The following is a 15534-nucleotide window of genomic DNA, read 5'->3' as shown; positions in this document are numbered from 1 at the left end:
GGAGCTAAAATAAAAGTTCTATTTTGCTAGGCACTGGTAGCTCACATCTGTTATCCTAGCTACTCAGGAGGCTGAGATCTAAGGATTATGATTTGAAACCAGCCCAGGCAGGAAAGTCTGTGAGACCCTTATCTCCAATTAACCACTTGAAAAACCACAAGTGGAGCTGTGGTTTAACGTGGTAGAGCACTATCCTTGAGGGAAAATAAAAGGTAAAGGGACAACACACAAGTCCTGAGCCCCACAACCATAAAAAAACAACAAGAACAACAACAAAAACAACTTTATTTGCTTTATAGGTAATGGCTTCCCACCCAGGTCTTCCAAGTAGGTCCCAGTAATAATGTTTCCATGGTCGGGGTTAAAATCACAAGAAATGAAAAGTAGAAAAGTAGAATATTAAAAAATAGGAATAGTTGAAGATTGTGAGACACACAGAGGCTAAGATTGGAAAGAAGGCTATGAACCCAAATATAAACAGTGTAAGGTAACATAGCAAGAAGCTGGACATGTTTTTCTTTTCTCTTTTTTCTCTTTTCTTTCTTCTTTTCTCCTGGGGCTTGGACTTGGGACATGGGTACTGTCCTTGAACTCTTATGCTCAAAGCTAGTATTCTACCATTTGAGCCACAGTTCTACTTTTGGCTTTTGTGTGTGTGTGTGTGTGTGTGTGTGTGTGTGTGTGTATGTGTGTGTGTGTGAATGCTGGTTAATAGATGACAAGAATCTCACAAACTTTCCTGCCTGGGCTGGCTTAGAACAGCAATACTCAGATCTCTGCCTCCTAAGTAATTAGGAATACAGGCCTGAGCCATTGGCACCTAGCAAGAAACTGGACTTTCTTTTACAGGAACTGTAAATCCACTGAAGAATTTAAGAAAAATAAAATACAAAACTAAAATTGAGTCACACAACCATTTGCCACAATATAAAGTTTTGATAGGAAAAGAAATTTAAAATGGGAAAACTGGAGCTGGGAAGGTGGAAGAGTGCTTGCCTTGCATTCATGAGGCCCTGGTTTAATTCCTCAACACCATATAAGCAGAAAAAGCCAGAAGTGATGCTGTGGCTTAAGTGCTAGAGCTCTAACCTTGAACTGACAAGCTGAGGGACAGCACCCAAGCCCAGAGTTCAGACCCCACAACCAACAAAAAAAAAAAGAAAGAAAGAAAGAAAAGAAAAAGACAAAAAGATGGGAAAACCATTCAAATGTATACTGCAAAAAGACAAGACAAAACTAATTAATGTGTATAATAAGCAATTGTTTACCAAGACAAAATAATGGTATTCACAGGGAAATGGATGGAACTAGGACAAATCATGTTGAGCGAGGTAAGCCAAGATCAGAGAGACAAATAGCACATGGTTTCCCTGATATATGGATGTTAAACTCAAAATGCAAGACAATATGACAAAGTAAACAGGACTCAAGTAACAAAAGACCTCTTCTTAATTTGTTGTATCATTTCTAGATGACTCCATGTTCTTGACCTTGTATATGGTGTGTACAAGTGCACATCTGAGGGAAGCTAGGAGGAGGGCACAGAATCAGAGGGAAACAGGAAATTATACAGCAGAGGGGCCCATCAGCTGCATTGGACATTGATGAAAGTGAACTAAGCAACTCAAGGGCAGTGATGGGAGGGAGAGAATGAAAGACTACACTACACTACACTAACCAAAAGGAAAGAAATGTACATATCATCCATGTGGAAAAAAATATCTGTAATGTCGAAGTTTATAGAGTCCATCAGCTTTATAGACCACCGTAATGACAATGTGCCTCATGAAGGTTAAAATGTGCTTATGACTTTAACTAAGTATCACTATCCCACAATACTGTGAAATTTGTGAAATTTATGTAATCAATCTAAATTAAGAAAAAAAGAATAAAAGATAATCCACTGTGAAGGTTATTGCTTCTATCATAAAAAAGAAAAAAGAAAGAAAAGAAAGGACTGATAAAAAGTTTTGAAAAAAAAGCCAAGACAAAATTAATTAATGTGCATAATGAACAATTATTTACCAAGCCTGTACCATCTGTCCAACACTCTCACAAAAACAGAATCCAATACAAACTAAAGAGAGCAAAATCCTGACCTCATGGAGAGTAGTGGGAGATAATGAGCAGAACAGCTACGCTTAAAATGTGCAGTATGCTGCAACATGTTAAGTGATTTGGAAAAATATCAACCGTGAGAGAATCAGGAACATGGGTGAAGAATGAGGAGATTCACAATTACAGTTAAACAGTCAAGGTAAGTCCCATTGTGATATCATAGGGGAATCATGAGTGGGTTGGTGACATGGATGTCTGGGAGAAACATTTTCCTAGCATTTTCTTCCTAGAAGAAAAAGGCCTTAAAGGAACACTGAGCCAGTATATCATGACAGAACCAGACAGCCAGTTCAGCCACGGTGCTGTGAAGGAGGCTGTGGGATTAGTGAAACTGATTATCAGGAAATAGATTAGGGATTTGTAGGATGCTCCCAAGAGTATCCTGTTATTCTTTCTCCCTGGAGGAAATAGAGAAGTGGTATAGCACAGGTTTTGAGCAGAGGGATGACATAACATTAATTATGTTTTAAAAGTAACTATGTTTATACAATTATGCATAGCTCATAAAATTATGACCTTAATTCTTGAAATAGACTCAGGCAGGGGAAGGGAGAGGACACAAGTATCAAGTAAAGATTCCTACTGCAATGTTTTTTTTCATAACAATAACATTTATTGCTTTATATGAATACTGTATTGAAAGCCAAGCATTCAGTTTACACACAGAAATTACACAATTGTATACTGTTTCACAAAGGCAGTAAACACATTACATTCTACAAAATCTACTTTACAAAAATTTAAAAATTCTAAATATCAAAAGATATAGTTGCAGAAACAGGTATAAATATGGCAGCCAGGAATTTTGACAGGGAGGTTGAAGTTTTCATGACTTTTTAAATATGTGAATCTGAAACTATTGTGTTTAGAGTAACCATTGTGCTCTGTGTTGATCTGAAAAATGTAACACTGGCTGTTGAAGAAACCTGTTCAAAAATATTTTTGTCACACACATTATGGTGGCTTCGGTGCACCCCAAAAGATGTCCTACTGAAATGTTACAAAGTGTGTGTGACAAAGTGATTTTGTTAGGGCACCCACAGGGGAGGGACTGAGAAGTAGTTAGAATGGTAGCAAAAATAATTGGCACTAGTGATTTACTGCCTATAATACTAGTTATTCAGGAGGCTCAAATCTGAGAATGGCAGTTTGATGCTGTCTGGGGCATAAAATTAATGTGATTTTTCTCTCCAATTAACTAGCTAAAGGCTGGAAGTAGAAGTAGGGTTCAAGTGGTAGAGTGCCAACCATGGGTGAAAAACCCAAGTGAGAGTACAATTTCTTGAGGTCAAGCCCTAGCAACAGAATGAAGCAAGCACAACAAAATAAATGGAGAGTTCTGAACTAACTGATGGTGTTTCTAAAACTTATTAACTGAATATATAAAATGAAGATGAGAGAATTTAGTCACTGCTCTTAGGTTTTCATGTATACTGCCTAAGAAGATAATTTTTCTCTTAATTGAAATATCTAAACAAGGAAAAGAAGTGCATTGCATGGCAGAACTAGCTTTAATCATAAAGTAAATATGAGATTATTATTATTATTCTAGAGATTGAACTCATGGCCATGGGTCATGCTCAGATTTCTTGCTCATGTTGACACTTTACTCATTTAGCCATGTTTTCATTCTAGCTTTTGGCTGGATAATTAGAGATAGAATCTCCATGAATCTTTCAAGGCTAGTGTAGATTCAAACCACTTTTCTCCAGGTCTCAGCCTCTTGAGTAACTAGAATTTCATACTGCCAATATCTCTTGTTAGATTGTTTAGTTTGTGTTTTAGGGATTTAATCACTTTATATGTATTTTATGTGTCTTGCCATTTTAGCTAAATGAGGATTTTGAGTTTTATTATCCATTTATGAATCAATCAAAATATTTTAAGCAATAAAGACTATAAGAGGTGAAATTACTTAACTACAGATATTAGTAACAATACTTAAAAATATTAAGTGTATATGATTCCAAACTATAATTTTTAAGTCCAAATGTCTCAGCTATATAACTGAATGACTGTGTCTTTTATCCACAGTCTTCACAACTTCTATCCATGGAGTCATGTATTCCATCCATGTGTTTAACATGCATAATTGAATCTTTAATTTAATGACAAAAAAGATCCTTTTACTCCTTGTTACTTCCAACCACTGCCCATCTTAATGAAGAAATTTTATCCCCACAGATTCTACTTCCTTATCTGTGATTTATGCATAAATTCATTACAGTTCACTCCCCTATTGCAAAAGAAATATCATTTTATCAGTATATTCAATGACCTATTGCCAGTGCTTTTTAATATAAATGCAATAAAAATAATTATGATTGTTATGAAAATACAATATGGTTATCATAAAAAATAGGACAGTCAAACAGCATTAGTATGTAGCAGTCCTAAGTCAATCTACTTCCAAAGACTGATGACAGGACACATTGGTTCAGAAAACCCTATCTCTAGTTGCCCCCATGTTTTCTCTCCCAAATCAAGTAGGCTACTTGATTGGTCAAGACACAAGAAACTCATAGATGTCCACAGAGGGAAATCTATGTGGATAAAGAGAAAACTGAATATTCTCTAGAGGAATGAAAGAAATGATGAATTATCTTCTTCCTCACTGGTGATGAAAGATATTTTACAAGCATATCAACATTTTGGAAGACATACAGTACTGGCTGCTTTGTCAAAATGTTACCAAATTACTTAAGCTATACTTTTTAGGATGTCTATAAATTTTTCTTTATGGACAATAAATTGAGTTAAACATAAAATTGCTTCACACTCAGTCATTAGACTTGCTGTTTCCACTATATAAACTGCCTTCTTCATCTTTTTCCTCTTTCTTATCTCATTCTTGACTTTCTTAGGCCCTTAACTTAATATTTGAAAACCCTATACCAGGTGTGTTTGTACATTCATGTAATCCCAGCTACTTGGAAGGCAAAGATCAGGAGAGTCACAGCCATAAAGGGAAAAACAAGTAATGAGAGCTCATCTCACTAACAAAGCTTAGAATATAGGTGTAATGTGCTTCAGAGAAGACGTACATGGTGGGACTGCAGTCCAAGATAGGCCCCAGGCCAAAATCCAAGACTCTAATCTTTTTGAAATATTTTTTTCTATGGAAGGAGAATAACACATTCATATTAACCTAAAAGATATGTGTTGAAATTCTGGATATTGATCAGTGCTTATTGATGCCCAAATCAAATACTGTTTTACTAAACATGTCTCTTCATTATAGATGGGTCATTTAATTTTAGATGATGTTGGCAGATACATAGATTGGTTTTATTTTTCAATGTTTTTATATTATTTGGTATGTTACTATCTACAGGGTTCCCAGTAAATATATTTATGCTAGAACCATAGTGTGCAATTACATGGTAGCTGAGTGTTATTTTTTGCATTTGAGAAACTAATTTAATATGTTGCCTCTGTGAATTCTGAGTAATTAATGGAGTGCGTAAGAATTAGCAGCTGGAGGTAGCTCACAGTGATGTTTTTCCCTGTATTATTGTCCACAGTAAATGCTTGAAATAACCAAGTCATTCATTATTTTTTCGACCTAAAAATTCTAAGTTTAACAAATGCAAGTGGAATAGAAAAATAGTGGTTTAAAAATAAAATAAAGAGAAATCAAAAATTAAAATAACAATGAAATAAAGTTTAAACTTTTTCTGAATTGCTATTATTTTTCCAATTGCAAGTATTCATTGACTACTGACATTACCATATGAGAGGAATTGCACATTCATTCATAACTCAATGGGTTAAATTTACCATACTGATATAATTGCATCATGGTAGATCAAAGAATATTTGCCATTTTTAATCCAAAGGGTTATTGAAACATTCGCTATCTAAATTGACAGTCTCAGAAGTGGAGATGGGGCTCAAGTTGTAGAGCATCATCCTTAAACAAAAAAGCCAGCCGGGTGGCTGTAATCCTAGCTACTCAGGAGGCTGAGATCTGAGGATCGCGGTTCAAAGCCAGCCCGGGCAGGAAAGTCCATGAGTCTCTTATCTCCAATAAACCACTAGAAAACCGGAAGTGGTGCTGTGGCTCAAGTGGTAGAGCGCTCGCCTTGAGCTGTAGAGCGCAGGGACAGGACCCAGGCCCAGAGTTCAAGCCAGACACCCCCCCAAAAAAAGCCAAGTGAAGGTGCAAGACCCTAAATTCAAGCCCCAGTCTACACAAAGAAATCTTACCAGTTCTCAAAATTCTCTGAAAACACTGCTTGTAAAGAAAGTACTACATTAGATATTTGTGTATATTACTTGCCTACTTGAACTCTAAATTTCAGTAGTGTATAAATTCTAAGTGTGTCCAACAGAATCCATTGATTATTTCCCTAAAATAGTGTTCATCCTCCATTTCAATATCGGCACTGTGTCTATTTCCACATCTAACCTTCTGTTAAGATCACATAGTCAGGATCCTAAACTCACTCATTTTCTTAAGTGATTTCTTCGATGAGGTATTTCTTTGAAACTTCTTTCAAAAAATAATTTTATTTTTGCTTGCTGTGATGGGTTGACTACTGATATCTATCCAAACAGAATTTTCATATGATTATTCTTATAAAAAGACAAGGTAATTTTCTCTGTCTGCTACAAGCCAGTTAGGGGTTAAGAATGTATTGTATCAGTGTCTCAAACTTGTCCTAGCATTTGTCTGTTTTAAGTGTTCCTGTGTATTTCCACACCAGAACATATTGAGATATGAAATATATATTTCTTCCAAATGACAGCTGCCAAATTTTCCTTCTTATAAATAGAACAACATAGTCTCTCTCTCTCTCACACACACACACACACACACACACACATACACATTTGAGTTGAAGAACACCAGAGTCCAACAAGAATGAGTAGGTATTCTAATTGATACAAGATGCCAAAGCATTTATGTTAATATTAACCTCTTAGAATAAAACCTCAACTATGCAAATGTCATTGCTTTCTAAGGTTCAAGGAAGTTCAACATGAAAATGTAGATTCTCTTTAGAAATAAAAGGAATTATAAATTATCTCTGATTGAAAAACCTTTCTCTCTGCCTTGAAAATTGTTGAAGCTTCTCCCTTCAAGGGACTATAGTTAACTTCCTGTCCTTCAGTGGATGTGATGTTAATTATATACCTGTCAGCTTACCTGCTCTATTTAGAAGGAAAGTTACCCATTTTTCCAACAACCCACCACTTAGTTCTCTTCCAGTTTTTAAATAGTGCTGACTGGTACTTTTTAATTAAGATTTGACAGTAGAAATTTGCATTCCAAAGCTCATTGAATTCCATGGAATTAGATTGCCTAGTTTGTCCAACGTGTACACCACAGATAGATTTCCATGCCACTTCCCCAAATGCAATCATTTTCTATTGCTGGATTTTAGTAGTAATTTGGTCTTTAGAGTATTGCAAATTAGTAGTTACAATTCAGTGTTCATTTAGTGTAGTGTAATTTGGAAGGGTAGGGGTATTTGTGTAATTTATAAAATACTAGTTCTATCTATTATTAATTTAGATTCCCTAGAAGCAAAGATATTTTTGTGGCTTAGAGGACTTTAATTTTATATCACTGTATTTAGTGCTACAATTTTGGTATATGTTAAGTGAGAAAGACAAAATTTGATTAATAGAAGAAAAGCCAAGATTCTTGTCAAATTATTTTGCTATCAATTTATTATTATTATTTGTAAAAATACACATACTATATATATATATATATACATTATATCCCAAACAAAAATTGATGTAAGCTTGTTTTCTAAATAGTTTAGCAAAAAATAAAATTTTAGTACATTATCTATATATAAACAGCTCATTTGGAGTTGATTCTGGTGCAGAGTGATATCTAAAGATCTAGATTTATTTTTCTAGAAGTGATTAACCAATTTTGCCAGTACCATTTACTGAAGAGGTTGTCTTTCTTCCATTCTATATTTTTTAGCTCTCTTATTGAAGATTAGATGGCTATAGGTCTGTGGGTTCATTTCTGAGTTTTCAATTCATTGCACCATTTGTTAGGAAATAGAAAGACTTGGAAAAAATTATATTAAGTGAAGTAAGCCAGGCCCAAAGAAACATAGGTCCCATGGTTTCCCTTATTTGCAATAACTAGTATATATCTGAGACAAGCAGAAATGGTCAGATAAGTTGATGTTAGGTGAAATGAACCCCAAGATAAGGACTCAAATGTTTTTTTCTTTCTTGCTATTATTTCTAACATATTTATAAGATGATTTCTTTGTAGCTTTGTATGTCCCTCCTCCATGGTATAACCCCTGTTTTCACTATATTTGATGTTGGTATAATTTGTGGAGGGGAAGGGAAAAAAACAAATTGTTTAAATAGTGATAAAGATGGACCTATTGCAACAATGAGATGTACAAGATGTTATGTCAAAAAACAAACTTTACAACCTTGGTGGGGAGGTGGGGGCAAGGAGGAGGCAACAATACTTGATAAGAAATGTACTTATTACCTTGTTCGTGTAATTGTAACCCCTCTTTATGGTATTTTCACAATAAAAAATCACACACACACACACACAAAATAAAAACAGCTCATTGAAAACACTAAGAAAACAAAAGACACTAAAGTGTTTAAAAGTAGTAAGATGAAAGCCAGGCACTTATGATTCATTCATGCCCCAGTATTTCTGTTGTCAAGAGTGAATGGCTCAGTTTAGCAGTTTTGGATCTAGTGAGCCATAAATCGAGGAGATATAATTCTAACAGAATATATGCAGAAATATTCTAAGTCCCCAAATTTGGTATTTTCAGGGGAGGAATACAACAGAGAGATATATAGAGGAGAGAGAGAGGAAGAAAGTGAGTGAGGATGAGAGAGAATATCAGTTCCTGCCATTATGGAGACTGTCAAGTCTAAATTCAGCATGGTGAACCTGCAGGAAGTAGTCCATCAAGTGAATCACATCGAAAAGTACATTGCTGGTAAAATTTTGCCTTTTTTGGAGGTTATAATTATTTTTGTATGATTCAGACCCACTACTGATTGATGTAGTTTATTCAAAGTCCATGTATAAAAATGTTAGTGAATTCAAAAATATTCTTACCAAAAGTTCAGAATATTACTTGTCTTAGTACCTAGATGAGTTTACACATAAAATTAACCAACTTGTCTCCAGAAGTATTTTTCTGATTCAGGAATAGCTTATCATCTCTGAACTTATTTTTTAAACATAACCACCTAGGTTATACATTTTATATGGTGGCTGTGGGTGCAATTTAATAGTACATTGTTTGTTTTGAATGTAGAAATCTCTGGTTCAGTCACACACACACACACACACACACACACACACACACACACACACAAATATTCAAGGAAAACTGTGGATTACTCAATATAGCTTTGAAATTGAAGAGCAAGTTGGAGATACATATTCATAATGAGGGAATATTCAAATATCTAATATATATTTTTGCAGGATTAAGTTTTTAAGACAGTGTGGTATCTTTGCAAAGGTAGATATTTAATTAAATAAATCATGACAGATTCTATCAAGATACCTAAAAAATACAAATAATAGATTGTAAATTAGGTAGTTGTGGGCAAATTGGGCCTAGGCTTGGATAGCACATAGGAGCTGGTGATGCCAAAGAGGCAGGGGATAGGGGCTGGGAAGGTTGCTCAGTGGTAGAGGGCTTGCCTTTCATGCATGAGGCCCTGGGTTTGATTCCTCAGCACCCATAAGCAGAAGAAGCCAGAAGTGGTGCTGTGGTTCAAATGGTAGAGTGCTAGCCTTGAGCTAAATAGCTGAGGACAGTGCCCAGGCCCAGAGTTCAGACCCCATGACAGACCAAAAACAAACAAACAAACAAACAAACAAATAAATAATATATATATATGTGATTATACTACATCAAAATATATTAAACTGAAGAAGCATGAACTTGACAGCATGAAATGCAGTACAAGTTTCTGTAACTGATGCCAATACAAAATGCTAAAGACATTTTGAAGAGCAGTTCTGTATTGTCAATAATGCTAAGCTTTATTTATTTTATGACCAGAAATCTTACCCTAGATCTCCATGAGAAATCATGGGCACATGGTTGCTTCTTGGAGCTTTACTCAGTCACTCAAAACCAGGAATACAGTATCCTGAATGATTAACCACATATGGTAAAGACATACAAAATCAGCAACATGAAGTGAATCTCTGGTGTATATAAAATATACATGCACTGCTATCAATAAAAGGAAGAAAACCAGACCTACAGGGCTACTTGCTGTTCGCCTCCTATTTTATGATAGCTGTTAAAGGTAAATTTATAGTAATAGGAAATATACTTGACAGGGTGCTCATTGCTCATGTCTGTAGTCCAAACATGTTAGGAGGCTGAGATCTGAGGATCCAGGTTCAAAGGCAGCCCAAAAGGGAAACCTAATCGCCAAGTTAAACCCAGAAAACCAGAAGCAGAGCTGTGGTTCAAGTGGTGGAGCTCTAGTCTTTTTATTTTTTATTTTGTTGGTCATTGGTCTTGAATTCTGAGCCTGGGTGCTGTCCCTCAGCTCTTCAGCTCAAGGTGACCGCTCTAACACTTGAACTACAGTGCCACTTCTGGTTTAACTGGTGGTTTATTGGAGATAAGAGTTTCACGGACTTTCCTGCCCGGCTGGCTTTGAACTGCAAACCTCAGATCTCAGCCTGTAGCTAGATTGACAGGCAGGCGTGAGCCACCAGTGCCTGGCTGGAGCTCTAGTCTTGAGCTCAAAAACTCAGACAGTGCTCATACCCTGAGTTCAAGCCTCAAGATTGGCACTCTTTTCCATTCCTGACATGGTCCTTAATTTATGCTTAAAAGGAAAACTTTGTTTTTAATTTTCAAATTAATCTCATGCCTCGCAAATCCTTTGCCTGTGAAATTAGAAAAAGGTAATGTGATTTTTGAAAAAGTCAACATGTGCGAGATGAAACAGACTCCTCCCTCTGTAATCTGCCTGCAAGTAAAAGTATAACTTTCTTTTTTCTGGTAAAAACTAGTAAAAGCCATTAATTAAGCCCTCTCTGTTTTTTACTGATTCTACTCACAATTGTAAGAATGCTTTCTCCAGCAAGGAAAGGGATGACTACTAATCACACACATTTCTCTGTTGGCAAGAAAATGCAGAAGGAAAATTTAGGTGAGGGGTGGTTTGGGGGTGAAGAGGGAAAATGATGAAAGGAGTCATATTAACCAAGATGCATTGTACTTCTAAACTGATATGTTGAATGGCAACCTCTTTGTACTACTACTTAAGGTAATAAAACATAATGTTAAAATAATAAAATATAATACTTAATGAGATTAATTGAAGATGACATAAAATAAATAATAAAACAATATATAAATGATAAAATATAATTTAAAATATATTTAAGATAAAATAAAATATAATTTAAATATAATATATATATATAAGTCAAACACAAAAGGGAGCTTGTCCTTCATTTATTAATATTTTCTAATTTTTTAACTTAAAATTTGATTTGTTGCAAATTAAAAACATAGAATGTAAAAAAGATGATACTGGCATATTTTAAAATACAAAATATTTATAAAATTTATTATATATCTAAAAGTGTAGTTCCTGAGATTCATAATCTAGAAGTTTCCTATTACTTTTGGAATGTCAATGCTTTTTATTTTTTTAATCGTGTGTGTGTGTGTGTGTGTGTGTGTGTGTGTGTGTGAGTGAACAACAGAGAGAGCCACAAAAAGAAAGAATATGGTAGTGCAGTTTGAACTCAGAACCAGTGCTCACTCAACTTGCTCTGTTGATGCTTTCCCACCTGAGCCACTATTTGTTATTTTGGTTATGAAGGATCACAGAATACTGCTGAGACCACCTTCCAACAGAGATCTTTGGAATCTCAAACTCTTTGAGTAATTGAGATTACAGGGTGATTCAGTGGCACCTATCTGCAAATGCTTTCATTTTTGCTGTGTACTTTTTCTTTTTTATTGAAAAGGTTATGTACAGAAGGGTTACAGTTACATAGGCCAGCTAATGAATACATTTCTATTTTTCATGTTTTTATTGTAAAATAGTGTATAGAAGGGGTTACAATTACATGAATAAGGTAATGAATACATTTCCTATTGAGCATTGTTACCTCCTCCTTTGTTTTTCCCTTACTATCACTTCCCTCTACACCTCCCCCAACTCTCTCCCCCCAAACCCTTTGCCAAAGTTGTAACATTCATTTTCAACATAGTATCTTGTACATCTCATTGTTACAAGGGGTCAACCTGTATCCTTGTTTCAGCATTTCCCCTCCCCAAACTAGAAAAATGTATGTACAAGATGTACAACTTGTTTTTTTCTTACTATTGTTTTTTAACATATCAAAAATGTACTATGTGATGTTTTTGTTTTTCCTGTACATTCTTCCCCCATTGTGTAACCCCTGTTTTCACTGTACTTTATGTTGGTGCCCTGCATCTTGTATATACATTTCTTTTTGAACAATGTCACCTCTTCCATTGTTTTCTCCCAGCTTTTTTTTGCCTCATGTATCCCTTTCCCACAACTTGATAGTCCATTTTCAATGGAGTATCACTGCTAACTAGTTCACCCTTTACCCCTCCATTTCTGTGCTTCCTGTTTTCCTCCCCAAGTCAGATAAACTTACATACAAGACAAAAGGTATAGATGTTAAAAACAGTGACAAAAAGGGTAAAAAAACAATCAGAAGAAAAAAGCCCTCTTGTTTTAATTTCTTGGAGTTCATTTCAATAAACATCATTTTTGTATGATCATATGCACATGGCTATTGAGCCCTTGTACTCCCCTAAAAATATCCTCCTTTGGTCTCAATGTGTGAATGTTTAGAGTCCTATTTATCATGCCCCGGTGTAAGTGTTGGTTGGGTTTACTTGTAGATTTATAGACATATTCTGATTATTACAAATGAAGGAAACAATGCAACCAATGTTTCTTTGGGTTTGGCCTACTTCATTTAATATAATTTTCTCCTAGTCTTTCCATTTTCTTACAAATCAGACAATTCCATTTTTTCTGATGGAAGCATAGAATTCCATTGAGTGTATATACCATATTTTCTTGATCCATTCATCCACTGTCTGGTTTGATTCCATATCTTAGCTATGGTAAACAATGCTTCAGTGAACATTGTTGTGCTGGTGACTTTAGTGTGGCCTGGTTTGTGGTCAATTCAATAAATGCCCAGGAGTGGGATTGCTGGATCATAGGCAAGCTGTATGTTTAGTCTTTGGAAGAACCTCCCTACTGGTTTCCAGAGTGGTTGATCAAGTTTACATTCCTCTCAACAGTGTAGTAGCATACCCTTTTGGCCACATCCCCATCAACATCTGTTATTGTTAGTTTTCTTAATAATGGCCATTCTAATTGTGGTGAGGTGGAAACTCGGTGTTGTTTTAATTTGCATTTCTTCTATGGTCAGAGATGTTGAACATTTCTTCATGTGTCTACTGGCCATTCTTACTGCTTCTTCTGAGAAGTATCTCTGTAATTCTTTAGCCCATTTATTAATTGGGTTGTTGTTTTGTTGGTGGATTTGTTTTGTGGGGTTTAACTTTTTGATCTCTAAGTACATTTTCAATATGATGACCTTGTCTGATAGATAGCTAATAAAGACCTTCCTACAAACATATTTCTACACAATCTACTATTCCATCTCCATAGACAAAACATTTGCATATTTTATAGTTTCTAGAGTTTTAATATCTGCTTAGTAGCTGCTGCAGGACTGACAATATTTTAGTAGAGCAAATCGGATCTTGCTGTCTTTGAAATAAAATTGATTTTAATAACTGTGTCAGTGAATATTTATAGTATAAATATATTGCTCTTTTTTTCTTTTGATTTCTATCTACAAATAAGTTCTTTTTCAACATATTTAAGCATAGATTCTCAATGACACCAACAATCAAATATAAGCAACAGGTGAAGTAAAATGTACACATTTGTATGCTGTCCACCAGGAGGAATAAGCAGGAGGATCAAGAGTTCCAGACCAGTACAGGAACATTCTATCTAAAAATACATAATAAAGGGGCTGGGAAGGTGGCTCAGTGGTAGAATGCTTGCCTTGCAAGCATGAGGCCCTGGGTTTGATTCCTCAGCACCACATAAGCAGAAAAATCCAGAAGTGGTACTGTGGCTAAAGTGGTAGAGCACTAGTCTTGAGCTGAAGAGCTGAAGGACAGTGCCCAGGCCCAGAGTTCAGGCTCCACAACAGACAAAAAAATACATAATAAAAACAAAATCATTTGTGACATAGCTTAAGTGGTATGGTACTTGCATAGCAAAAATAAAGCCCTGGTTCAAACCCCAATAATACAATAAATTGATAGATGATTGATAAGGATAAGATAGATAATAGATGATATATACATAATCAGATAAAGGCAATAATTCAAAGATAACATAACATTATGATTATTGTGTAAAAATTGTGCTGGCTGCCATATTTGATACCTTTTCAGAGGTACCACATAGAATTTTTGCAAGCATGCTTTTATTCATATCAAATACTATTGAATCAAAGAACCAGAAATGAACCCACAGACCTATAACCACCTAGTCTTCGATAAAAGAGCCAAAAACACAGGCTGGAAGAAAGACAGCTTCTTCAGCAAATGGTGCTGGCAGAATTGTCTATTCATGTATAGAAAATGGAAATTAGATCCTTATATATCACCCTGCCCCAGAATAATTTCCAAATGGATCAAAGACCTTAATATAAGACTAGATATCCTAAAAATATTAGGAAGGGATAGGAGAAACACCAGGACTCATTGGCACAGGTTGAAACTTTCTAAGTAAAGATCCAGAAACACAACAAATCACAGAAAAGCTGTATAAATGGGACTGCATTAAACTAAAGGGCATAGCTAGTAGAATAAATAGAAAGCTCACCCAATGCGAGATCTTTACTAGAGGTACATCAGAGGAAGGCCTCATACCTAAAATATACTTTGAGCTCAAAACAGTAAATCCCCCCAAACTAATCCTCAAAGAAACAACAACCCCATCAGTACGTGGCTAAAGACTTAAGGAGATCTCCAAAGAAGAAATACGAATGGCCAATAAACACATGACAAGAGTTCAGTTCTCTGATCTTAAAATAAATTACAGTAAAAACAACATTGTGATTCCACCTCACCCCAGTTAGAATTGCCATTATCTAGAAAACTAATAACAGCCTATGCTGGAGGGAATGTGGCCAAAAGGGAATGCTACTACACTCACTGTTGGTGCAACTGTGAACTTGTTCAACCACTCGGGAAATCAGTATGGAGGTTCCTGAAAAGACTAAAAATAGAGCTTCCTTATGGTCCAGCAATCCCATTCCAAATGACCACAAACCAGCGTGCAGTAAAGCCACCAGCACAACTATGTTCATTGTAGCATTGGTTACTA

Source organism: Dipodomys ordii, unplaced genomic scaffold (genome assembly GCF_000151885.1).
Source record: "Dipodomys ordii isolate 6190 unplaced genomic scaffold, Dord_2.0 Scaffold114, whole genome shotgun sequence".
NCBI lineage: Eukaryota > Metazoa > Chordata > Mammalia > Rodentia > Heteromyidae > Dipodomys > Dipodomys ordii.
The sequence above is the reverse complement of the archived record's forward strand: the minus strand, read 5'-3'. Positions refer to the sequence as shown.